Source organism: Heloderma suspectum, chromosome 7, assembly GCF_057233095.1.
Source record: "Heloderma suspectum isolate Gila_16-S chromosome 7, 16-S_ref, whole genome shotgun sequence".
NCBI classification, from domain to species: domain Eukaryota; kingdom Metazoa; phylum Chordata; class Lepidosauria; order Squamata; family Helodermatidae; genus Heloderma; species Heloderma suspectum.
The window spans coordinates 56,633,232-56,659,275 of record NC_139464.1 but is presented as its reverse complement, the minus strand read 5'-3'; the positions used below and the strand labels follow the sequence as shown (position 1 = coordinate 56,659,275).

General features: G+C 46.1%; 1 long non-coding RNA gene across 1 annotated transcript in view; it reads left to right on the top strand.

Annotated features, from left to right (window-relative positions):
* The window catches only part of LOC146339832 (uncharacterized), a 58,944-nt gene that overhangs the window by 24,593 nt on the left and 8,307 nt on the right, over positions 1–26,044 (top strand). The window contains exon 2 of the long non-coding RNA XR_014784388.1: positions 13,912–14,040. This is a non-coding gene — a long non-coding RNA (uncharacterized LOC146339832). The remainder of the gene's footprint in view (positions 1–13,911; positions 14,041–26,044) is intronic.

The following is a 26,044-nucleotide window of genomic DNA, read 5'->3' as shown; positions in this document are numbered from 1 at the left end:
CTCTCTCCCAGTGGTCCCGATCACCCTGGCTGCTATTTAACAACAACAACAACACACCAGAAATGTTAAATGTGATCATATATTTAACGCAACATGCAGTTTGTCCTTTAGTCCTTCCGATCCCCCAAATATAAATAACTATGCATACTTTATGTTGTAGAGTTCAGGCATTTTGGAAGAATGTACTAGGATAAATCAGCAGAATATTTTATTAAATTTCATTCCCCCTTCTCAGGTTACTTCTGGCATTTTTAGGTTATTTAGGCTGCAATCTTGTACTCACTTACTGGGGATTAAGCCCCATTGTACTCAATGGGATGTACTTCTGAACAGACATGAATAGGATTGTATTGTTAGTTCCTATAAACCAACAAGAATTTTGATTAACCTGCTGATTGTTGAAAACAAAATGAAATAAAGATGCATACTTTATGGCAGGGTGGGCAACTTGTGCCCCGCACTTCCCCCTGTTATTTTGGCCTATACCTCCCATCAGCCCTAGCCAGCATAGCCAATGGTGAGGGTTGATGAAAGTTAGAGGCCAACACATCTGGAGGGACACAAATTGCCCAGCCTGGCTTTATGGCAACTCAGTCATGCTTATTCCCCATCTAGCAATGATGGGGGTCTGCAGATGTCCTAGTGGGAGCAGAGAGCACATGCAAAACCAGGGGCTGTGATCATAGTTCTTATTGTTGACTTGCCACATGAAGCACCATCTTGTGCCATCTACTCAATTCTACTTAACAAGATTTAAGGGCACAATCCTATGAGGGTTTAGACAGAAAAAGGTCCTACAACTCCCTGCATTCCCCAGACAGCATGTTGGGAGTTGTAACACTTTTTTTTCTGTCTAAGCATGCATAGGATTGGTCTCTAAGAATTCTGGATGCAACTACTGGGGGGTGGGAAGCTGCATGCAGGATTATACCTATGGCTTTTCACCACTTCAGTCCAAAGCCGAATAATGAGTCAAAGCAGGCTGCTTCAGAGGTGCCTCTATGTGATACAAGACAGAGCAGAATAGCAACGAGGCACCCCAGAGCGAAGCAGCTTGTATACTAAGCGCCTTGTCCACCTTGGTGATTTGTTCTTCTGAGCAACCCAGACAGCCTGGAGCCAAAAGCATCAACTTGAGAAAGTTCAGCGAGGGGTTGAGGAGGGGGGAGGGGAGGGGAGATGGGAGGAGGAGGAGGAGGAGGCAGGAGGGAGCTTTGGCAAATGGAAAGTCTAGTTGCTGAATCAGGGCTGAACATAACCCAGCAATCTCTAATCAGTGACAGTGGTGGTGGAGGGAGAAAGACTGAATAACTGGAGGAAAATGGCTGTGTTTAAGAGACAGAGATCATTCTGGTGGTGTTACTTAGGGATGTGAGAACACACCCCTGTCCAGGTTCTCTGGACATGCCCCCCCCCAGCTCCACTCGCCAATCCCTTCACCTCTGCCGCCATCACCATGTTTTTAAAAAACATGGCGACTGGAAGTCTATGTGCACATAGACTTATATACAAAAAGTTCCATGAATCTTGAGCATACAGTCTCTGTGTGCACATAGATTTATGCACAAAAAGCACTGTGAATCACCCAGGCAGGAGGAGGACAAGCGGAGGAGCATGATCCTGCCGCTTGCTAGCTGTCCCCTGCTCATGATCAGGAGACAGCTAGCAGTCCCTGACAGCCGTACAGCCTGGAGGGGGAGGCAGTGTGGGGCTGAGAGGTATAGCTCTTTGCTTTGAGAGTTTTTTGAGGAAAAAATCAAATTTCAGCTGCACCTACCACAAGGATTACTGGGCCAAACTGTCTGAAATTTGGCAAGTGGCATCCCCTCCATGTAGGCAGAGAGACTCCCAAGTTTCATTTATTTATCATGAAAACTGAAAAATGTTATTGCCATTTGTGCTTTCCTATGCAAGTAGGGATGTACAAAAGTTCCGCCACGGATCTCAGGGAGGCCGAATGCCAGTGCATTCGGCCCCCCAAAATTGATGGCAGAACGGCCCGCCCCCCCCGGGATGGGACTTACCTGGGGCAGATCTTCCTGGCAGTGGTGGCTCCAGTGGCGGCTCCGGCAGCGGTTTGGCGGCTGCGGCTGCGGCGGCCGGTCTTCCGACTGCCTGCCGCCGCCGCCACCATTTCCAAGTTTTAAAAAAAACAAAACAAAAATGTGATAGGCTACATAAAGATTTACGTAGCCTATCACGGCAAATTTTTTTAAAAAACACCGTGATAGGCTACGTAAATGTTTACATAGCCTATCACGGCTGATTAAAAAAAAAACACAACAATGTGCATACGCAAATGGCGGCGCCCATGGGCGCCACCATTTGCGTTCCTTATTTTGGCACGTCTTAGTCTATGTAAACATTTACGTAGACTAAGATGGCGAAAATAAGGGGAATGCAACTAGCGTAGACACTACGCTATTTGCGTTCCCCTTATTTTCGCCGTCTTAGTCTACGTAAATGTTTACGTAGACTAAGACGTGCCAAAATAAGGAACGCAAATGGTGGCGCCCATGGGTGCCGCCATTTGCGTGCGCGCGTTGTTGTTGTTGTTTTTTAATCAGCTGTGATAGGCTACGTAAACATTTACGTAGCCTATCACGGCTGACTGCAGGGACGCAAACAGCGGTGGCTACGGCCGCCACCATTTGCGTCCCTGCTAGCCAGCGGCCGGATGTCCAGCTGCTAGCGGAGCCAGCTGGCGGCTCCGCAGAATTGCTGTGGAGCACAGCCAGCAGGCCAGGATTCCGGGGGGGGGGGGGAGGAACGGAGCGCCTCCCCCCCTGGTGAGGATTCCGGGGGGAGGGACGGAACACCTCCCCCCACAGCATCAGCATAATCCCCGAAAGGTAAGTGATTTTCGTACATCGCTACATGCAAGTCAATGGGACAACACCCAAACTGAGTGATCTGGATATCCGAATCTCACTTTGGATCTGGAATCGAGTCAAAGTGGAGGGGGTCCAAATTGGTCCGAGTCAAACCGGGGCTGATTCGGAGGGACCAAAGCAGCATCCGAAGCAAAGCAGAGCATCCGTGCACAGCCCTAATTAGATCACTGGATTGGGGGCACAGACTGTTCCAGAGCTCATGCATACAAGATAATATTATCTGTCATCCGTCAAAATGACCTCCAGTGAAATCCACTCATGCAATGTCCCAGGGTGTTGTTGTTTTTAACTCTAACACACCCTGGGTATATTTTAGAAAACCCAGTGTTAGGTGGTTTGCAAGCACAGAAGCAGCTAATGAGGAAACTAGGGTAAAAGTAGAGATGTACAAAAGTCACTTACCTTTCCAAAGGGTGGCATTCGCGGTGGGGGGGAGGCACTCTGTCCCTCCCCCCGAAATTCTCCCCACCCAGCTCCGCTCTGTGGCTGCTCTGCAGAGCTGCCGGCCAGGGCCACACGCAGCCGGACATCCGGCCGCTGGGCAGCCTGCACAGGGACACAAATGGCGGCCACCGTAGCCACCGCCATTTGCGTCCCTATATTTTGCCGTGATAGGCTATGTAAATATTTACGTAGCCTATCACAGCAAAAAAAAAAAAGGGAACGCAAATGGCAGCCGCCATAGCCATCGCCATTTGCGTTCCCCTTTTTTTGCCATGATAGGCTATATAAATACTTATGTAGCCCATCATGACCTCCGCAGGGACGCAAATTGCATCCCTGCGTTAGCTGTGATAGTCTACATAAGTATTTACGTAGCCTATCATGGCTCTAATGAAGAAGCGAATGGTGGCCGCAGATGTGGCCACCATTCGCAAAGCAGTGCGAACAGCAGCAGGTAAGTGCTCTGTTTCGCGTGCCTTTCGTGGGGTGGGGGGGTGGGGGGCTTTGTTCCACCACAGATTTTGGGGGGCTGAATGCACTGGCATTCGGCCTCACCAAGATCCATGGCGGAATTCTCTGACATCCCTAGGTAAAAGTGTGCAGCAGAACCCTGAGATCATGACCAGTGAGCAGTGAGCACAAATCATCAGAGAACATGAGTTCAGTCAGCCTACATCATGTATTTATGCCAGGTTTTTTAAGAAGTACATCCAACTTTATTAGTGTTGTCACTTGTCTTTTTTCTTCTCTTTTGCAAGGAGATGACAGACAGGCTTCTTCATTTCTTGGCTTGGCTAGCCCACAAATATGTGACATTATCTTCCTGATGTATCCTTTTCAGGTTTTCTATTAATGGGTAAAAAATACAGATTGCTTTTACTAATTGGCTAATTTAACCCAAGCTGTTCTAATGAGAAGTTATATATAATTGTCACTCCCTTCTGCAAGAAATTAGAATGTAGTTACAGAATAGAAAATGGACCTTTGGCTCCAGTGGACCAGGGCCAATTTATGCTCTATTCATAACATTTGCAAATATGATAAGAGATTTGGTGGATGGAAGGTGAATTGTGCTTGACAGTTTTGCAGTGCAGGTGCTCATATCTATCACACATCCTATATTAACTCAGACTTTCTTTTTTAAAACGTTTTTAGTCAACTGCCCTTTTCTGCTCTATACCGTATAGCATACTTTCTCTCTGTACCACAAGGACTCTGAACTTTTATACGTGAGGTTTTGTTGTGCGCTCATCACACCTTACTCATGGTTGTTTGTATGGGTTCTTTTGACATCAACATGAACCTCCAGTTTCACTTCTGTTTGTGAACAGCACCTTCAGCAATTTTTTTTAGAACAGGGAAAATAGGGTATTATTTCTGATGCCAAAGGAAAGCACAATTTCCTCTTGTGTATTTGCATTATTCTGCTATATCACAGTGCACGTAGAGGTTATGTAGCAGAAGAGCAGGAAAGGAAATGCTCCTCTTGTAGTGCTCGCATCTCAATTCTGCAACGAAACTGAAAGTAGATGCAGTGGATTAACAGTGTTGTGTAGGAAAGCCCTTTGAACATCTCTCCTGTTAACCCTCCTTCCTTTTCTCTGTCCATCTGATAGTACACACTCTCCCTTCTCTCCCCCTGCACCTCCATTTCATTGATACTCTCTTTTTTCCATTTCCCCACACACAGATTTCTCTGTCAGCCCTTCTCTGTTACCAACCTTTTTAATTCTCTCTGCACCTCAAAGTATTCACTCATCTTTTTACTCTACCCCAGGTTTCGGGACAACCCAATTCTGTTACCCTCCTGCTTTCCCACCCCACATATCTTCTACGTCCTCATCTCTCAGCCCCCTTCCTCCCATCCATAGGTATTGCACTGCTCTCATATTATTGCCCCTTTTCTCCCTACGTCACAAATCAAGTTCTCCTCTCTCTGCACCACCGTAGGTCTCTTGGCACCCCAACCTTCGCTAACCCTTCTTTTCATTTTCACTTACCTCACAAGTCTCTCTGTACCTCCATCTCTCAGACCCTCCTCCCTTTCCCTTTCATTCTCTTTTTCACCCAGCAAGGGACTCTCAGATAGGGTGGCCAACAATCCTATATTGCAGGGGACGGTCCTTTATTTTGGAGAGCTGGCTGAGGACAGTCCTCTATTTAAAGGTGCCCTCTGTTTGATAGGCCATCAAGTCCAAGTTTGGTCAGGGATGGGCGAACGAGCAATGTTTGAGATTGCCAGCATTTTCTGAACATTGGCTCTGCTCATCTCAAATGCCTGATTTCCATCCCCGTTTGTGATCACTGCTTGCTCTGCGTGAATGGGAAAATTGCACAAATCGAGCAACAAGCAACCATGAAATTTGCACTTTCCCCTTTTCAATTGGCACAAATTTCCTAAACTTACACAAAATTCCTCTGTAGGCTAAAGCAGGGCTGATTCAATCTACAGGGGAAATTTGCACAAATTACAAAATTCGCATAAATTCAGGAAGTTTGTGCAAATCAACTGCAAGCACGTGTTCGGCAATTTATGAACATTTTCAATGAACACATGCTCATGATGGCATTTGAAGTTGCGAAGAGGGCATGCTTGCATGTTTTGCGAGCAAAAATGAAATTCTCATACATCGCTAAGTCTGGTTTAAAGTCAAAGAACCATAAGAAGGGAGAGCAGGGGCCTTGAAGTTGCTCATCAACAGTTAGGATCCGGACAGCAGACTGAGCACATCACATAGTCAGTCTTCTCCACTACAGTGAGATGTATTTATTTCTATTTAAATTGTTATTTCTACATCTGCATCTGTATAAATATTGCATATGCAAACATTATGCAAATAAATGCCCTCTTTTGTCATCTTTTTTGACGATGCAATTCCTCTTTTTGGGCAATGTGTAAATGGCCACCCTAGTCTCAGATGCAAGTGGGCTAAATATCATGGCTGCAGCGGGCTAGAAAAACTGGTGCCAACTCCATCATGAACCTCTGAATTCACAGAAAGAAGGGCCACTGTGGACATAGTGACACAGGCAATCTGCCACCTTCACCTCTATTTCTGATGGGCATTAATGGCCTTATGAACCCACAAAAGAAAGGGCTACAAATGAAAAACATTTGGAGTTTCACCCAGGGGCCATAAATAGTTAGGGCTTCAATCAATCCACAGGCCTTACATTGTGTGGAAGGTAAGGTAAGAAATCCAGAGGAATAAGCTACTGAATAGGAATTGTCCTCATTCTCTCTGCTGTAGGGCTTGGGGACCCTGTGGCTCTCCAGATCTCATTGCATTATGACTCCCATCATTCTGGCCATTGGCCCTGTTGGCTGTGGGTAATGGGAGCTGGAATCCAGAAACCTCTAGAGGGCCATAGGTTCCTCACACATGCTCTACTGGATGAAAACAGGCTGGAGGTTGCACATGGCTACTTGAAGCACAATCAGTATTGCCCTGGCTGAAAATCTTAGACCATCTGGAGTGGAAGGCTACTCTTATCCTTGAAGTCAAAAGGAAAATACACTCCAAAGGAAATAACATAGCATCTGTATGCAGTAGATCCACATTGGTTTCATTGGGACTTTAAAATGTTTAACTTTCTCTGGACTCCACCTAGTGACTCTAAAGAAACCATTTATTTACCCTGGTCAGAAAAGCTTTCCTCACTTTACCTCACTGAGGCATAACTTGCTTTGATGTCCCAGGCAGGAAAGGAGAAGTATAGGTGTGTAAAGTGGCTATCAGTATTGACTGTTATCTCTATCCCAGAGAGAACTCCTCCTTTCACCCCTGGATATTAGGAAACAGGTAGGAAAACCCTCTGAGCCAAATTTGCAAATATTTAGTTGTGCAAGACTGATTTCAGTTAATGAGATGTTTTCTCCTCTCCCCCACCACGCCCCATCACACACAAACGCTATCTGTTTAGAGGTGTTAAGAACATAAGAACCATGCTGGATCAGACCAAGGGTCCATCTAATCCAACATTCTGTTCACACAGTGGCCAACCAGTGCCCACAGGAACCCACATGCAGGACACGAGTGTAACAACACCTCCAGCCATGTCCCCCAGCAACTGGTGTGCATAGGCCTCCGATATTGGAGGTAGCATACAGCTTATCAGGACTAGTAGCCATTCCATCCTTCTCCACCAAGAATTTCTCTAACCCTTTTTTAAAGCCATCCAAATTGGTGGACATCACTACATCTTGTGGAAATGAATTCCACAGTTTAACTATGCGCTATGTGAAGTACTTCCTTCTCTCTGTCCTGAATCTCTCACCAATCAGCTCCGTGGGATTACCCTGAGTTCTAGTACTATGAGAGAGGGAGAAAAACATATGTTCACTTTCTCCACACTATGCATAATTTGGTTCACCTCTGTCATGACTCCCCTTATTCAACTTTTTCTTAGTGAAAAAATCCCAGGTGTTGTAATGTTTCCTCACAGGGGAGTTGCTCCAGCCCTTACCCTGTTCTGCACTTTTTCCAGCTCTACAATGCCTTTGTTTAGGTTACTATTAAAACCAATAATGTTACTGAAACATGATCGTGGTCCTACTTTAAAAAAAAAACAAAAAACCCTCCTCCATCTCCAGTCACATTTTCTTGAGGAAAAGAAGTAGCATTAAGCCAAAGCCACAATATTCTGGCTGTTGCTGTGGGTTCTCTCTCCCTCTTCCTTCTAAGCGTCTTAATGGCTGCGTCAACTTCCATGAATTGTTTCACCTGTATAGGATTTCCTGAGAACGTTCCTAATAATTCAGTTAGCAGTTGCCTTGGTTTATGCATTAGTAGACTGCATTTAGGTAAAAGCATGTTTTCTGGACCACAGGCAGTCTCAGAATAGAAGTTAGCTGCCTGGAGAACCTGAGCTATTTTTGCCATTTTGCAAAGTTACTTGCAAGACATGTGTTTGTTCATTTCCATCTTATGATTTAATATGACATGTCAGGAACAGGAAGAGGAAGTGTGAGGTCACCAATGAGAGAATGCAGATAAAGGAGTGGTGTAAAGTGTTTGAAAACTGCTGCCACTGACATAGTTTCCTTATCGTGTTTACCGATGCTTTGTATGTCTTCACTGCCAAATCTTAATAGCTCTTCTTCACCATGATGCAGTAGGATGTTCAGTCATTTCATTTTTTCATATTATGAATGTGGTTATTTATTTGTTTACCCCATTTATATCCAACTTTTCCTCCAACACTCCCCTCCTCATTTTTATCTCACGACAACCTTGTGAGGTAGGTTAGGTTGAGAGACTGTGGCGGAATGTATTTTCAGTGCCGTATTCTGAATGGATAGAATTCTTCTTCCAGGATAACTATGAGAAATAATTTACTCCACAACGTCTAATGCTTCCATATCACTGGTTTGTTACCTGTTCTAATGTGTCAGCTCCCCTGAAGAGTCAACTCCCTCTGTGGAGTGAGCTAGATTTGGAATCCCTATATTGTTCCCAATGTCCTTTTATCAACTATTTGTCACCTAGTTCTAATTAGGGACTTTGCACACAAGATCTTTTGCATTCGTCCTTTAGATCAGGGATGGGGAACCTCTAGTCTGTGGGTCTAATGCAGCCCATGGTGTTTCCCCATCTGGTCTGATGAGGCTTCCTCCCCAAGTTCTGCCCCCTTTCCAAGTCCCACCTCCTGGAGGCTAGCAGGGAGAGGAATCCCTACTGTTATCTCTGATGAGTGATCAGAGATAACAGTGTGTTATCTGCATGCAGATAATGCACACAGTTGCATGAAGATCCCTTTGCATGGAACTCCCCCCTTCTGGCCTGGGAAAGCCCACACACCATGAAGCCTGATGATGTCAGGAGCAGGACCACACCCCCTGACATCAGGAGTCTTAGCCCCAGCCCCTGACAGCACCTGCCCCACATAGGGGTCAGGGGGTCTCATCCAAAGTTTGATACCCCTGTTTTGTATCCATTTCAGAGACAACTTAAGCCCCTCCAGAAATCAGGACTAATATGATTCATCCCACCTTTTCCTAGGAGACCTGGCTGAGGATGGCTCATGGTGTGTCATTGGCAGAACCTCCCTGAGAGAGTGGATACAAGTTGTTCATGTCTGCAGCAATATTGGCTTTCTGTCATCTTGCTGCACCTGCTAGCCAGGCCAGCATCCAGGGATGGCGTTCACATGGTTCCCAGAATCCTTGGATGCTATTGTATGCACATTCCAAATGGGATCCACATTTGTATCCATGTTCCAAAAGGGATCCACATTTCAAATACACACATGGAAGAGGGATGAATCCCAGCTGCAAATCCTACCAACTGAAAAGCCAATAAACATTTTACTGCAACCCCCCACCCCCACCCCCCAATTTGGGTTGTAACATGCATCATTTTCCACTTCAAAATTCTTTATTCTGACTCGGGATGGCTTATGAAATTCCACCCTCTAAATATTGGGGTTCCATATTACGTGATCTTGTTTGTGGAGCAGCACTGAAGAGTTATTGAGGTGGCATTTATTTCCACAATTTGTTCAGTCTGATGCACATGCAAAAATTGCCACAATTTTCAGTTTACATTTTCCCCCACCCCTTGCAGATGCTTAGGACTGCTTATCCACGTTGTTTAAAACACCATGCAGGAATGACTCTTGATCCAATTGTGCAAATCTCATCAAGATCCCTCCAAAGGTCCATGCTTTGGCACACTGTTCATCTGTTTTGTTGTTCAGTCGTTAAGTCGTGTCCGACTCTTCATGACCCCATGGACCATAGCACACCAGGCCTTCCTGTAAAGGGAAATAAAAGTGAACTGACAACTGCAACAAACTGAGCATGAACCAGTTTTTAAATTAATTTTAGAAATTCTCCAAATTAAACAAGAAAGCAGGCAGAGCATGAGGCAGAGCCAATGCCCACAAGAAAAAAGCACAAATACAAGTACACACGTGAACATACCAATCTAAAATATTGTTAGATGTAGATGATTCTGATTTGGAGTTAAATTATTGACGAGCGGAAACATGAAAATAGTGCATGTTATATTTTTTTTCACTTGGTAAGAACATCGTTAAGTGATAAGAAGAGTTTCCAATCTGCCTCAGATGTCCCAATCTGCCTCAGATGCTGCTTCGGACCCTCTGAATCAGCCCTGCTTTGACTCGGACTGATTCGGACCCCCTCCACTTCAACTCGGTTCCAGATGCGAAGTGAGATTCAGATAGTGGAACCACTCAGTTTGGGCGTTTCCCCATTGACTTCCATGGGAAACACAAATGGCCATAACTTTTTAGTTTTCATGATAAATACATGAAAGTTGGGGGCCTCTCTGTCAACATGGAGGGGACCCCACCTGCCATATTTCAGACAGTTTTGCCCAGTACTCTTTGTGCTAGGTGCAGCTGAAATTTGATTTCCCCCCCCACAAAAACTCTCAAAGCAAAGAGCTATACCTCTCAATGCCGTGCCGCCGCCGCCCCCTGCCTGCTCGGCCGTCTATGGCTGTGTTTCCATGATAACAGAAGGAGAAGCTAATGGAGGAGTACCAGATTTTAATTTAAAAGGAATCAGCTTTGCTGCAATGTAGTCCATGTAGGGCTCCATGAGTAGGTTCTTTGCACCAATAAAAACCACTTCACAGAACATAATTCCTGGTGGGGGTGAGGTTTGGATTGAACATCATCTGACTGGCAGGGGCTGCTCAACCAATAAGAGAGGTCCCCCCCCCTTTCTCCTTTCCCCGAAAGGCCAGATGCACCTGCATTTCAGGAGCAAGCCTCATTGACCACAATGGGAGTTACTTCTGAGTAGACAGACATATGCTTGTGCTGGGAAAGAGAGCAGTAAAGACAAAGGGGACTAGGTAAAACAAGGATCCAAAAATTCAAAGAGGGATCCTCCTGATTTCATATGATTTTAAAGGGGAGACTCACAAAACCACCATCCAATCTCAAAGCACATCTGCCACCACAGACTGAAACAGAAAAATCATGGATCCACCACTCATGGGTGCAGCCACAGTGGAAAAAATTGGATTTGAGGCAGGGATCCTTAGGGAGCCTCATGATTTTTACAAAAAGGATACCTCCAAACACTGTCATATCACAGAGCACATCTAATGCCCACAGACTGAGTGACAAAGAACATAGATTTGGGGTCTTCATAGCACCGTCATGTTATAAAGCCATGGATAAGACACCCAATTCAATATGGATCCTCTGAATTTTTACATTGTGACCCCTCTGCCCAACCCCCCATCAAAGCACAGAACTCATCTTCATCTAAGTACGCACACTAAAAATCCCAGATTTGCTGCTTCACCTCAAATGGTGTGAAAAATCATATGAAATCAAGAGGATCCCTGCCTCGGATCCCTGTTTTTGCACCATGGCTGTGCCCACGAGTAGCGGATCCATTATTTTTCTGCTTCAGTCCATGGAGGCAGATGTGTTCTGTGATTGGATGGTGTTTGGGGGAGTCTCCCCTTTAAAAACCCTATGAAATCATGAGGATCCCTTTTTGATTTCATGGATCCTTGTTTTACTTTCTTTCAAGACAAAGATGGAAACCAGCCCCCATTTTAACCCTCAGGATCTCTGTAACGAAGGGGAGCTGTGCCTTGTCAGTTGAGGGGGTAAATCGCTGGTGAAAACACACCCAAGGACTGCTAGCCATCTTCTGCTCACAAGGAGGAGACAGCTAGTAAGTTGCAGGGATGTGCACCTCACCACATCCTCCTGCCTGGGCGATTCACAGCGCCTTTTGCGTATAAGTCAATGTGCACATAGACTTCTAATTGCCATGTTTTTTAAGAACCTGGCAATCACGGCGGAGGAACCAGCGAGCAGAGCAGGGGCTGGGGTGGGGGCTTTCTCACTTTTCATATTCCTAAGTAACACCACCAGAATGATCTCTGTCTCTGAAACACAGCCATTTTTCTCCAGTTATTCAATCTTCCCCCCTCCTCCACCACTGTCTCTGATTGGAGATCGCTGGGTTTCGTTCAGCCCTCATTTGACAACTAGCGTTTCCATTCACCAAAGCTCTCTCCCTCCCCCTCCCCCTCCAACCTATGCTGAACTTTCTGAAGTTGATACTTTTGGTGCCAGGCTGTCTGGGTTGCTCAGAACAAATCATCAAGTCCGACGAGGCGCTTCGTATACAAGCTGCTTTGTTCCGGGGTGCTTTGTTGCTATTCTGCTCTGCCTCGTAGGACAAAGGCACCTCCAAAACAGCCTGCTTCAACTCGTTATTCAGGCTTCGGACTGAAGTGGTGCACAGCCCTACGAATTTCTAATCCCAGTGTTCAAAGCATACTTTCCACTTCTCAGAATCTTCCATTAGGGAAAGAAAAGAAAAGGCTGCACCCCTACCTATCTAGTATTTCCTTTGCAGCACAGAAAACTGCTTCATGGCATAGATCTCTCGATAACTCCACCATACCATTCAGATAATAAAATTAGGAGAAAACAATAACTATATTAGATGTGTGCCACATTAGATAAATATTTGAAGTTGCCAACACAGAGAAATGCTGGATTCCTACTACAAGTTGTTGAGTTATGTTTATGACAAAGACACATTTAAAAAAAAATAAAACATTCCCACCAATAGTTATTCAGAGGACAGGAGCAAAGCGAGGTTAACCAACATTAAATGACATATAGTTGGCAGTTGCTTAGCAAAAGCCATTGCCAAGTATTGTAAAGTGAGATAAATTTAAGGGAACAAAAATAAGAGGGAAAATGGAGGATGACTATAAGGAACAATGGAAAAGCTACTAGCACGGTAGCTGCCTTCTGTACCTCCAGCTCTTTGTGTGACTGATTGCCATGAAGTAGCTGATGCAGCTCCCAGCATTGCAGTGGTTCTTCACCCGTTCCTTAACCCGTTCCTTAGTGTACAAACACTCTGACAACCCCTGTCCTCAGCCCCCTTTCCAGACCTTTCTGTCTCTGTTGGTGCTGATGACCATATCTTGGAAGCTGGACCAGTGTGGGAGGGAAACACTCCCATATCAGCACAAGCTACAGCAGTGATATCATGGCTCCCTACTCATTGACATTACACTTGCAAATGCCTCAGTCTTATTACTGATCTGTTCGTTCTCACTTTCGTCAAGGTTGCCCTCTGCTTTCATGCTTTGAATACAGCCTCCCCCAACCTGGTGCCTTCCCAATGTGTCAGACTAGGACTCCCATAATTCCCAAGCAGCATAGTTATTGGCCATGCTGGTTGAGGGCAGTGGAAATTGTAGTCTGACATATCTGGAGTGCACCAGCTGGACAAGGCTGTATATATATATATATATATATATATATATATATATATATGGCAGGATTCCGGGGGAGGAACGGTTGCGAAAAGGTAAGTGAGTTTCGTACATTCCTAATGAAATGTCCAGAAAACAGGGAGGGAAAGGGTTGGGTCCCTGAGGTCACGAGCGACACACTCACAAAGGCTGGTCTACATGCCCCATGGGCAGGACTATGATACCGAGCCCAATGCGGTTGTGGAAACAGGTCAATAATGGAGCCAAAGTAATCTGGAAAAGTCAGACTATAACCAGTCTCAGAAGAAGCGTTTTTTTTCCGTGATAAAATGCAGGGCTGGTGCTGAATATCCACAACGTCATGGAAACACAGAGACCTCACCGTGCAGACAGGTTGGAGTAAATCGCTGGTGGAAACACAGCCCAGGAGCTATGCAGAGGCACTGTGGTCCATACTTGACCAGGTGATGTGTTTGTATGAAGTACCTAGTACCAAATTATGCCATCTTTTGCCTGCATCTGTTTTCAGCAGCTCCTGATGCATGAACTAATCATGATGGGAAGCAGATTCACTATAATTCTCAACTTCAGCTACGCAGTAAAAAAAATTCACCAGCATGATTAATGATACCTAAATAAATGTTGAATAACAGATCCTTACCAGTGAGACCTGTAACAAAATGTTGCAGTATATCTTCACCTCTTATCAAGAGTGCTCCTGCACAAGGTTCCTCAACCCCCCCACACACTTTTCTGTTTTTCTTTTCCAACTGATATTCAACATTCTGTGGCTAATGAGCATGCTCTGTCTTTATTGGACTGGGTTTTCTCGAGGAATCACCACCTTACATTTTCTTTTCTTTTTTAATTAAGATTTGGGGGGGGTACTTAACCTTAGGGTTCCTCTGAGCATCCCACTACCTTCCTCTTGTTTCTCAGTGGCCCCATTTGGCTCCAATTTAATTGGCACTCGCCACCTGAGTTTGCTATTGGAGGGAATAAAGATTGTATTTTTGATGGTAGGGCTGTTCCATCAAGACATCCAAACAATTGCACTTTTAAACTGGTAATGTTCCTGCTCGCAGCTTTCTGTGTTGCTCTGGAAGTAGCTGTTCAGAGGGCAGCATGCATAAGATTTTTATCTGCCCTTTGTGAGGCCCAGAGTATATAGAGCATTGGGTGTGGATGCCTATCAAAAGACTGACATAAGCAAAACCACAATGTGGCTTCATTCTGCTGAAGATAGGAAAAGGCAGGCAAATTGAAAATCAGTACCTGAATTACCGTTGGCTGGCTGCACAATGATTGGACTCACTGAACTGGGAACAGAGTTATTTTTACTAGTTGAGCAGGTATAGCAAGAACTTAAAAGCATCCAAACTCCTCAGAGTAGCGGCATTTCTGACGGTAGAGTTTCTGCCAAAGTAATGTCTCTAGGGTTAGTTTGCAACAAGGTGTTCCCTCCACCTTCCCCTTTTCCTTGTCCTTCAACTCAGACCTGGGTCCTGCTTGCAAAACTCCAAGGGAAATAAAGTATTTATGGTAAGCAACTTGGCTCTCAGCAGCCATAGTTCATGGCCATAAAGCTAGGGGTGTACAAAACCCCACTTACCTGGCTCCGCTGGGTTCCGCAGGTGGGGGGAGGCGATCCGTTCCTCTCCCCGGAATCCTGCCTGGCTGGCTCTGCTCTGTGGCCAGGCTGTGGAGCCGCCGGCTGGGCCGACCCAGCCAATGCACAGCAGGCCCCCTAGCCACTGCCGGGCTGGTACAGATACAAATGGCATCCTGTGTAGGGGACACCATTTGCGTTCCCTTTTTTTTTTGCCGTGATAGGCTACGTAAATATTTACATAGCCTATCACGGCTAAAGCAGGGGCGCAAATGGCTTCCCCTACGCCATTTGCGTTCCTGCTTTAGCCGTGATAGGCTACGTAAATATTCCACATACATAAATATTTACGTAGCCTAACATGGCAAAAAAAAAAAAAGGGAACGCAAATGGAGGCGGCTATGGCAGCCGCCATTTGCGTTCCCTTTTTTAGCTGCGATAGGCTACATAAATATTTACGTAGCCTATCATGGCGGGAAAAAAAAGGAACACAAATGGAGGCCACCATAGCCACCGCCATTCGCGTTCCCTTCGTTTTGCCATGATAGGCTACATAAATACTTATGTAACCTATCACGGCTTCTTCAGGGACGCAAATGGCGTCCCTGCGTTAGCTGTGATAGGCTACGTAAGTATTTACGTAGCCTATCACGGCAAAACTAAGGGAACGCAAATGGTGGCGGTTATGGCGGCCGCCATTTGTGTTCCTTTTTTTTACATAGCCTATCACGTATTTACATAGCCTATCACGGCTATATGGAAGAAGCGAATGGCAGCCGCAGATGCGGCTGCCATTCGCAATGCAGCGCGGATGGCAGCAGGTAGGTGCTCCATTCCGGGCCTATTTCGCGGGGTGGGGGGTGGGGAGGCTTCATTCCACCATGGATTTCGGGGGGTCGAATGCACTGGCATTCGGCCTCACCGAGATCCGTGGTGGAATTCTCCACCATGCCTACGTAAAGCAGAGATTTCCTTCCGATCCACTACTATCCAGACCACAGGAGAAGGGGCTGCAAATCCCAGCTGTTGTGAATTAAGCTAATCTGCTCTACTGCACTTGTGGTGACACTCACCACTGAGAATCAGTGTCCCTTGAGACAGGTCTTCTTGTAAACACAAAACAAGGGCTTTGTGAAATGTTCACTGGTTATGAAGATGAAAATAGAGGTTTGGGGGATCCAAATATTTCACAGACCCTTTGTCTCCCCCACCCCAGGACTGTTCACTGCTGTTCACAACCATTGCTTTCCCTCCTGCTGTGCGTCACATTTTTTCCAGGTTAGGACTTCTTTCTTCTATTGAGAGTGGTCCCAGCCAATCAGGGATCACACAGTGAATGCAATGACATCACGGTGCTATGTAGCCAATCAAAATGGGAACAAGGACAAAGCTTCCTCCCTCAATTACAGGGTTGATCCCAGGGAGTCACACACTACACCAATTGCCCACATTCTACATAGGTGAAATGTCCCCTTCACCTATTTGATTCAATAGCTGAAATAATTCTAAAAGGGAGGTGTTGTTGTTGGTTTTTTACCCCTTTTCAAAAGTCCCCTTTGTTTCAGCTCTAAAATAGTCACTTTGGAAAGATATGATCTTCATCTCAAGGCACCCATAGTGATTTGTAATGCTGCTCCAGTTTTAAGGTTTCATGTTCCACATAATCTGTGATTTGTACACTGTTTGCATAAGAGGTGAACCTCTTCTTTCATATGAATAATTCACAGCAAGTATAACGTTCTTGTTTCATACAATCACACCAACATGTTAAGTGCCTAAACATGCAAAACCTATCAGGCCTAGTTCTCTCAAACAGAAGCTGGGGTGCAGTGGAGGTTGGTAGCTGCAATGTCAATGGGGCGGTGAATCTGCTGTGGGTTTCAATCAGAACTCTGAAGAAGCTAACCACGGTGCGAAACTCCTTTAGAGTCCTGACTGAAACACCAGCAGATTCACCACCCCACTGAAGCTCCTTTAGGGTTCTGACCGGTTCCGACTGAAACCCAGAGTGGATTCACTGCCCCACTGACATCAGAGCCATCAGCCTCCGTTACTAGGCTGGTAAATTTGCATCTGGACAGATCTGACAATTCTGGTTTCTCTTAGTGTCCCATTTTTCTAATCTTATGTTTGTGCCCTGTTTTCCTCCTCTCTTCTAAAAGGTTGAATTGCTTCTCCTAAGGCTTTAAAATAAAATATGCTGGTATTTTGGCCATGCCACTTTTGCTTTCAGCCCTGCCCACCACTGGAATGCGCCCCCCAGGGGCTTCTCTGAAATTGAATTCAGCCCTGAAAGAAGTTCAACTCCCCCGACATCGTAGTTCAGAAGTGCAAAATTAGGGAAATTCACATTAAAATGTCAGTCCCTAGTCTGGACTGTATCAGGTCAGACTGCAGGCAGAGGCTCAAATGACTGAATGCTCTTCTATTCAATAAAATAAAATAAAATACACTAAAATTAAAAGCCTTCTACATAGCAACCTAGATGTTAGTGTCTAGGAGAGGCTTTTTCCCCTGTCTCATAATACATGGGTCATCCCATGAAGCTGATTGGTGGGAGAGTCAGGATTGATAAAAGGAAATACTTTTTCAAGCAGAGCATTCTTAAACCAAGGAATTCGCTACCACAGGTAGGGGTGTACGAAACCCTGCTTACCTGGCTCCGCTGGGTTCCGCAGGTGGGTGGAGGCGATACATTCCTCCTCCCAGAATCCTCGATGGGGGGGAGGCAATCTGTTCCTCCCCCCCGGAATCCTGCCCGGCCGGCTCTGCTCCACAGCCAGGTCATGGAGCTGCCGGCCGGGCCAACCTGCAGCGGGGCCTCCAGCCGCTGCCGGGCTGCTTCGGATGAAAATGGCATCCTGCATAGGGGACGCCATTTGCGTACCTACGCAAGCCCATGATAGGCTATGTAAATATTTACATAGCCTATCTCGGCTAAAGCGGGAATGCAAATGGCGTAGGGGACGCCATTTGCGTCCCTGCTTTACCAGTGATAAGCTACATAAATATATACGTAGGCTATCATGGGCTGGCGTAGGGACGCAAATAGCAGCCGCTACGATGGCTGCCATTTGCGGCCGCAGCAGCTCGGCAGCGGCCAGAGCCGCCGCCGGAGCCAGGTAGGCTCAGTTTCGCGGGGCTTTCATGGGGTGCGGGGCTCTGTTCCGCCACGGATTCCGTGGGCCCGAATTCACTGGAATTCGCCCCCCCTGGATCCGTGGCAGAATCCTCTAACATCCCTAATCACAGGATGTGATGTCCACCAATTTGGATGGCTTTAAAAGGGGGTTAGACACATTCCTGGAGGAGAAGGCTATCAGTGGCTACTAGTCCCGATGGCTGTAAGCTACCTCCAGTACCAGAGGCAGTGTGCCTATGTACACCAGTTGCAGGGGGAATATGGGTGTGTGTGTGGGGGGGTGCTGTTGCGCTCATATCCTGCTTGTGGGTCTCCTGTGGGCAGCTGGTTGGCCACTGTGTGAACAGAATGCTGGACTAGATGTAGGGATGTCAGAGAATTCCGCCACGGATCTCAGGGAGGCCGAATGCCAGTGCATTCGGCCCCCCGAAATCGGTGGCGGAACGGTCTGCCATCCCCCGCCCCCCCCCCCGGGACTGGACTTACCTTGGGCGGATCTTCCTGGTGGCAGTGGCTCTGGCGGTGGTGCGGCGGCGGTGTGGCAGCGGCGGCTGTGGCGGCCGGTCTTCTGACCGGCTGCCACCACCGCCATTTCCAGTTAAAAAACAAAAAAAACAAAAAAAACATGATAGGCTACGTAAAGATTTACGTAGCCTATCACGGCTAGATTTTTAAAAAAACACCGTGATAAGCTACATAAATGTTTACATAGCCTATCATGGCTGATTTAAAAGAAAAAACACACACGCGAACACAAATGGCAGTGCCCATGGGCACCGCCATTTGCGTTCCTTATTTTGGCACGTCTTATTCTACGTAAACATTTAGATAGACTAAGATGGTGAAAATAAGGGGAACGCAAATAGCGTAGATGCTACGCTATTTGCGTTCCCCTTATTTTCGCCATCTTAGTCTATGTAAATGTTTACTTAGACTAAGACGTGCCAAAATACGGAACGCAAATGGCGTTTTTTTTTCTTTTAAATCAGCCATGATAGGCTACGTAAACATTTATGTAGCCTATCACGGCTGACTGCAGGGACGGAAATGGCGGCAGCTACAGCCACCGCCGTTTGCATCCCTGCTAGCCAGCGGCCGGATGTCCGGCCGCTGGCAGAGCCGGCCGGTGGCTCCGCAGAATCCCTGTGGAGTGGAGCCGGCCGGCCAGGATTCAGGGGGGAGGGACGGAGCACCTCCCCCCCGGCCAGAATTTCGGGGGGAGGGACGGAGCGCCTCCCCCCCCACAAATGTCACCCTTCGAAAAGGTAAGTGACTTTCGTACATCCTAGATGGACCCTTGGTCTGATCCAGGATGGCTCTTATGTTCTTAGAGGGACCATAGCTCAATGGTGAAGCATATGCTTTGCTGGTAGAAAGTTCCAGATTCAATCTCTGGCTTCACCAGTAACCCCCCCCCCAATTTATTTATTTATAAAATGCCCCCTCCACCTACCAGTTGCCCAAGGCAATGTACAATAAAACATTAAAAGAGCACATGAAATCATGATACACAACAGCAAAAACCCATACAAGGTAATAAGAGTGGCAATTAAAATTAAAGAGTGACAAACACAATATACAAGATTAAAAGCCCAATGGAACTAAATGGTCTTTGCTGCTTATCAAAAGCAGCACTGCCTCAGGAGGGAGTTCCACAGCTGGGGGTGGCGCTACTCAAAAGGGCCTGTCCAGCATACCTACAGGGCCTCCAATAATGACAGTAAATTATAGGCAGGTTCGTAGGAGTTGATTCTTCAGCTTTTTTGGCCCTAAACCATTTTGGCCTTTGTATGTCAAAACCAGCACCTTGATTTGTGCCCAGAAACAAACTGGAAGCCAGTGGAGTTGGTCCAAGACAGGAGTAATGTGGTCTACAAAACACACTCCTGACAAAAGTCTAGCTGCTGCATTTTGCACTAGCTGTATTTCCAAACACTTTTCAAGGGCAGTCCCACCTAGACTGTGGTACATCATCTAAACAAGAGGTGATCAAAGCATGAAGAAGAAGGAAAAGGAGCTTCATGGGAAACAGGCTGACAGGGAAAGGGTTAAGCACACCTTTCCCTCTCCCCAGGTCCTTCTCCACTTCAAAGCACCCCCCTCCATCCCGTGCTACACGCAGCTGAAGTAATATCTAGCTTGCTGCTAAGTCTCTCCTTCCTGAAGGATTTTGGCACCTTTTAATATGTACTTGCAGTTCTTTTGTACAGGATGGTTTGTCTTACAATTCCTATGACAGATGAAAAAATGTCCCTGTCAAGATGGAGCAGGTATTGCGTGGTCAGCCTCATGCTAACCATGACTAATCGGTAAGATCAACAACGGAACTGGAACACTGATAATAGTGAAGAAGCTCAATTGCATTATTGTTGGGATTTAAGTGAAGTGATTGCTGAACCTGTCATTTTAGCTTTGTGTCAGCACACACACACACACACACGTGAAAGAAAGTATATGAAATATGGTTCCTTTCTTTCCCGGGCCTGCTTCCTACTTGACGTTTTGCCAACACAGGTGTAGGCAAGGAATGCAAATATCTGTCTATATTGTCATATGTGAAGACCTCACATGCATCTCTTTTGCACGCACAATAGCATCTCCCCTCTGCTGATTACAGCTCTGCAGAGTGGGCATGCATGTTAAAACATGCATGGATGCCATATTCTTCAGACATGGTGTGCAACAACCTTACCTACCCTGGTGCCTTCCAGATCTGTTGGACTACACTTCCCATCCTCCCCAGCCAGCGTGCTGAATGTACGGAGTGCAAGTGTTTACACACACCCATGCTACATGTAAAGCAGCTCCCGGAACTCTAGTGTTATTTTTTAAAATACTTAAAAAGATTGTAATCTCACATGAACTAATTACTAAGAAATATTTAATATACTGCAGTGTTCTTCTGTCTGCTACCCTCACCAGTGGGCATGTGAATAACCTCATTTATATTCACTCTTTCATTTGCCTGCAGCCACGGGCATGTCAATACAATGCTAAAGGAAAAAAAGAAAATGACTTGTGTAATTTGCAACTGTTGCAGCACCCATTTTATGCCTGAATTTCTCACCTTCCAGGGAAAATTAGCTTACATTCAGTGCATAATATTAGGCCTGCATTTCATTGACTTGAGCTGTCAGGTAATACTTTCCCTTCCCTCCCCTCCCCTCCCCTTCCCTTCCATTTTAAAGCTTGCCGATTCTTCCTTTCACCACTTCTTTCACAGCTGGTGTTCAATTCAAAAGCCATAGCGCATAGAAGCCATCTGGGTCATTTCACTCTTTTTTCTTTTCTCACAACTACATAGTTTTCTAATTGGTTATTACCCCAATCTTAGCAACATTACTTACAGTTGGAGCCAGCAGAAGAGGGAGGGAAGAGGAAAAACACTCTGGTGTCTTTCATTTGAGCTACAACTTGTCCCTGAGTACAAGCAATAGACCTTCTATCTATTGCAAATGGAAATGCATGGAAACAAACAAAACAGTTTTTAAAAAAATGTAGTAAGGTTATATAGCGAGAAACAGCTCCCCTTGCAAAATAGTGTTTTACAACTTCTAAGAACATAAGAAGAGCCATACTGGATCAGACCAAGGGGCCATCTAGTCCAGCATTCTGTTCATACAGTGGCCAACCAGCTGTTGACCAGGGACCCACAAGCAGGGCATGAGTGCAACAGCACCCTCCCACCCATGTTCCCCAGCAACTAGCCTTTTCCTCCAGGAATTTGTCTAACCCCCTTTTAAAGCCATCCAAAGCAGTGGCCATCGCTACATCTTGTGGTAGCAAATTCCATAGTTTAACAATGCACTGTGTGAAGAAGTACTTCCTTTTATCTGTCCTGAATCTCCCACCAATCAGCCTCATTGAATGACCCTGGATTCTAGTATTTTTAGAGAGGAAGAAAAATGTCTTCCTATCCACATTCTCCACACCATACATAATTTTGTACACCTCTATCATGTCTCCCCTTATCCTCCTTTTTCCCAAGCTAAACTATCCCAGCTGTTGTAACCTTTTCTCATAGGGGAGATGCTCCAGCCCCTTGATCATTTTAGTTGCCCTTTTCTGCACCTTTTCCAGCTTTACAATATCCTTTTTTTAGGTGTGGTGACCAGAACTGGACACAGTATTCCAAGTGTGGTCGCACCATAGATTTGTATAGGGGCAGTATGATGTTGGCAGTTTTATTCTCAATTCCTTTTCTAATTATGCCTAACATGGAGTTTGCCTTTTTGTACAGCAGCTGTGCACTGGGTTGACATCTTCATTGAGCTGTCCACCACATCCCCAAGACCTCTTTCTTGGTTGGTCACCGCTACCGCAGATCCCGTCAAGCTATACTTGAAGTTGGGATTTTTTGCCCCAACGTGCATCACTTTACACATACTTACATTGCTAACCTTTGCTTACTTGCTTACATTTTAACTCACCATGCAAATCTGACTTAAATCCTACATAGGTTAGTATCTATGAGAATTTTATTTCAGTTTGTTAAACATCAGAACTTGTCCTGTTCTCAAAACCCAAACGGGAGCACATTTTTTCAGACAAAGCTTGCATATTCCCAAGCTTGCAATCACATTCGAAAAATGCATTCATTTGGAGAACGCACACTTTTAAAAATACACATTTTGAAAAAAATATGCATTTTCATGCTTTAGTCAATGGGGAAAAGTAAGCATTTTGGAAAAAATACACACCCCAATCATCACTTTTCCCATTCGAACATCTGTCATGCCCCCACTGGAGGAATCCTCCTCAGAGGAAGAACTCTGAGAAACTGAGGGCACCCTAGCTCGGTCACTGTCACCAGAATAGGAAGAGCCTGGGCCCTTGGGGGAGATGGCTACAGGTCCATCACCATCAGGGGAGGGGACTCTGCCTCTGAGGCAGAGACTGAGCAACCCCCTGCCCCCCAGGAGCATTCTCGCCTTGAGTGACAGGGTACCAGTGAGAAAGAGCGCTCACTTGCAAAAGAAGGACTCATCAGGAAAAAGTGACTCCTCATGAGTAGGGCTCTGGCCAGAGAGCGCTAATGTACTGCAGCTGAGCCCTGGGTGGGGCTCAGTAGGCTGTGGTGTTAAAAGCCTTCAGTGGTTACCTAGCCAGTGTTGGAACAACATTGTTCTATCTGCTCTAGTGCCCTGCACCCCTGACCTTGCCTTGTGATTGACACTCTGTACTACTGACCCTGAGACTCCTTCTTGACTCTGCTTCTGAACTGGGTAATGTATTTGATTGCCTAACTGTATTTTGATCTCTGCCTGCTATCTCAACCACTCTGCCTTAGCCTGAACCCAGTGGACTGAAACCTGTGTGCTAGACCCTTTGCCTGCTTCATTACTTTGCTTCTTGGGTAACCCCTTCATTCAGAGCCAATGCTGGACAACAACAACAAAAACTCACATGTAAGCTGAGCTTTGAGGTGGAAATTGGGAACCCAGCCAAGTTTTAGCTGCCCTGATTCTCCCATTCCTAATATATGTGTTCAAAATGGTAAGTGTGGAGGGGCTGCATGCTCTGCCCCTACCCCACACCTCTGTAACCCCCCCCCCATGTTGAAGGGGAAGGTGTGCCTGAAGATTGTACCCACACATGGATACAGTCTTTCCTGCTCTCAGGAACCCTGATCATGCAGGGTTCCTGATGGCAGTAAGGACTGGAAATGCATTCAGCTGACCATGATTATACTCTCTCTTTTGAGATCTTCCCACTCAGTGTGGGAAGGTCAGGGTTGGAGTGGGAAGGGAGATGGGGAAAGAACACTTCTGACACAGTAACTAGAGTGCAAAAGCAACCTTCCTTCTGCCCTTTGTCAGTTAGCACTTCCTGCATGATGCACTTTTCTCCCCAACCACCTCCCCTCAGCCTTGTGTTTGTGTGTGTGTGTGTGTGTTTCAGAGACAGATATGGTGGGATATTACATTAATAATATCTTATTAAGATTTATCTTACATTAAATATTTACGTAGGCTAGAACGGCAAAAAATAAAGGAATGCAAATAGCGTCCACTATGCTATTTGCGTTCCCCTTTTTTTTTTCACTGTTTTATCTTACATAAATATTTACGCCACCATTTGCATATGCTGCGTGGTTTTTGTTGGTTTGTTTTTAGGTTAGCACTTAGCCATGATAGGTAGCCTAACATGGCTGCAAGGATGGCAATGGCGGTGGCAGCAGCCCTGCTGTGGCTGGCCAGGAGACCAGCTGCTGCCGCTGCCACCACATCTGCCCCAGGTAAGTGCTGTCCCGAGGGGATTCTGCGGGGGCGGGGGGGGCAGGAGGCTGTTCCGCCACGAATTCCAGGTGGATTCTTTAGAATCCAGCCTCACTGGAATCTGTGGCAGAATTCTTCGCCATCCCTACGTTTCATTGCCATTATGGAGCAGGATGCCGAGGCACCAACTTTTAAAACATCATTGAAAATAAGCGCTAGAACACTAGTGCGTATACGCCAGGTATTGCGGGCAAGTAAGTACTCCCACTACAGCCTGAAAATCAAGTTTATCTCAGGTAGCTTCACTAGAACTACACATGGGGAAGATCCGCGGCTAATAGTCCTTTGTGTTGTTTGGACCAATGAAACGATGCTGCAAGCATCATAGTTTTCACACTAAATTGCTATCATTATCACACTATTGTGCAAGTCTTTGATCAATATTCACACCCTCTATGTCAGTATGTTCCTACGACTCTATCGCTCTATCACTCAATGGCAAAATAGAACTAACATGCAGTTGCGCTATTGTGCGATAATGCTATCACGTGATAGCGCATTTTATGGAACAAGCTCCCTTGACCTCAACAGGAGCCAGCAGGCACCCCTGGACTTATGCACTATTGCACAATAGCGCAAAAGTGTGTTAGTGCTATTTTGCGATTCACCGATCAAGTGATAGAGTTATAGAGTCATAGGAACATACTGACATGGAGGGTATGCATATTGATGGAAGACTTGCACAATAGTGTGATAATGAGATAGCGACTTGGCATGTGCCTCCTAATGCGGTAGCCTGCTATTTAGAGGGGAAGGAAGAAAAATGGGCGGAATTGGGCATATGTCCGGGAAGTCTACTCAGAAGTAACTCCCATTGTGGTCAATGAGGCTTGTTCCTGAGATTGCCATTAAGAGGAGTAGAGCCTGGAAGGGGGAGCCACTCTGACTGGTTCAGCAACCCCTGCCAGTCTGATGATGTTCACTTCCAATCCCCCCACCTCACCCGGAAGTATGTTTCTGTCAGCAAAGGGGGAGAGGGAGGGGGGACTCAGCAAGAGGAGGCGGCGGGAGCATGGATGAGGTCATCAGACCCAACCCAGGCTCCACCCAGCCATCAAGAAAATAATTCGATTAGAGTTCAGTGGAAACAGCGCAAAGCCCCAGCTTATAGCAATGATAAACTGGGACTTTAAGCACTGTGGAAACTAGGGATGGACAAAAGGGACTTACCTGGTCCCGCAGCTTGCTTCGCGGTGTGGGGGAGATGTTTCGGTTCTCCCCCTGAAGTTCAGGTGAGGGGGGGAGGCGCCCCACCTCGCCTGGCCGAAATTCAGGCTGTGGGGGAGGCGCCCCATCCCTCGCCGCCGAACTTCAGGCCGGGGAGGAGCGCCCCGTCTACCCGGCCACGAAAAAAAAAGTAAAGTTAAAAAAAAAAAAACCACCCATGATAGGCTACGTGACGATTTACATATTAATAATCGTAAATTGTTACATAGCCT